The following is a 1,776-nucleotide window of genomic DNA, read 5'->3' as shown; positions in this document are numbered from 1 at the left end:
CCAGATATCTTCATTCGTTTCTTGATTATAAGCCTGCTCTGCCTCATGAACTGTCCTGCGGATAGATTTCCTTCCCCTTTTCCGCCTTCCCTGAGGCTGGTTTCCCTCCTCTATGTTGTTTGCTTGCCGGATTCGACCTCTACCTCTTTGTTCACGATCTTTCCTTCCTCCGTCTGTTCTACCTCGTTTAGCACCTTTGCTACTCTGTCCTGTTTCAAAAGTCTTACTTTGAAAACCCTCATCCTGGTTAATCTCCATGTCTTTTGAGCTTTCGACTTCAATTTTTATTCTGCTTCGCTCAAAATGTCTATCTCCAAATTCCTCCCGCTCTGCCTGGACTCCTTTATCCTAGCTCGCTGCCATCTTGCTTCATTTAAGACGTTGATTTTGGTTCCTCTACCAGGTCTCTCCTTTCCTCGCCACCTTCTTCAACTTCTTGTTGTCTTTCATCCTTCTCTTGTTCCGCCTTATAGATTTCTCGCCACCTTTCCTTTTATGATGAGTTTGTCCTCCACTTCCTTTCTCTCTTGTAACTTGAATGACGCTCTCTTCAGTGTTTTCCGAGATTTGTTTTGGATTGCGTACCTACTGCTCTGAATTATCATTAATTGCTATAGTCAGGGAGGTGTTGCTGCTGTCCTTTTGTCCTATCTTTGCTGCCGAATACACCTACCTTATCTTCCCGTTCCGGATCTTCACGGTTTTTTGATTTCCATTATGTTGTTTCATGGTTATCGTTGTCTATGAGTTGTTTTAAACTATCCCATCTTGTCATCACCATTTGATTTGTCCAACTGTCATCCACTTTCCCCATTAATTCCTTACTTCCCCAATTGGCCAAGCAATCCGCGGGCTTATTTCCTTCTCTCCTGACATGAGAGGTGATCTTGTATTCAATGTCTTTCAATGTTTCTTCAATTTCTTGGACTATGCTCGCTGTTCTCCAACTTTTGACAATCTGCTCCCACTGTTTCCCTTGTATTAGTTTTTTAATGGTGTTTATGACCAGGGCTGAATCACCTTCGATCTCTATCTTCCTATATCCATTTCTTGTCGCAATTTTGAGGCCCTGATAAGCCGCCATAAATTCCGCTTCGTTATTACTCATAGTTCCTCCATGTTCTGCATAAATCCATTCTACATCTCCTTGTCTGTTTCTAACGATTCCTCCATATCCTGCTGGACCTGGATTCCCCTTAGTCGCTCCGTCAAAGTTAAGCTTGAGAAACCCTTCCTATGGCCTTCGGAAGACTGCAAGACTTTGGGCAGTGATAGGTTGTTGTTGCTTTGTGTTTTGTTGAAAGACCATCCCTTGTTCCAGGTTCAGCCTTCTTAGGATTTCTGTTTCTTCCTTAGAGGTCTTCCAGTCTTCCTCTGTCCAAACTTTTGCAAGGATTGATTCCCTAATTTGTCTCAGGGTCCTTTTGCCAAACTTCTTCTGGATTTGATATTTTCCCTTGGAAAATTATTCCATTTCTCTCTTTCCAAATATTCCACACATTGAAACCTGCCACCATGTTCCAGGCTCTTCTAACCACCGGGCTTTTAAAATTTCCTTCTCCCCAATTACACAGAGTTTGTATGATATCCTGTGGATTTCGTTCAATTGTTGAAAATAGATCTTTAGTCTTACCCCATTGGAATCGGGCCATTCTACAACCGTTTAGTAGGTGTTCCTGGTCTTCTTCGTCTTGGTTGCAGAGACAACATCTTGATGGGCCTGAGAATCCTCTTTTTTGGATTTGATCCTAGGTTAGAATACGTTTCCTCCCTACC

This window comes from Pinus tabuliformis, chromosome 4_2 (assembly GCF_031772625.1).
Source record: "Pinus tabuliformis cultivar Carrire ecotype Pingquan chromosome 4_2, CPIR1, whole genome shotgun sequence".
Lineage (NCBI taxonomy): Eukaryota > Viridiplantae > Streptophyta > Pinopsida > Pinales > Pinaceae > Pinus > Pinus tabuliformis.
The sequence above is the reverse complement of the archived record's forward strand: the minus strand, read 5'-3'. Positions refer to the sequence as shown.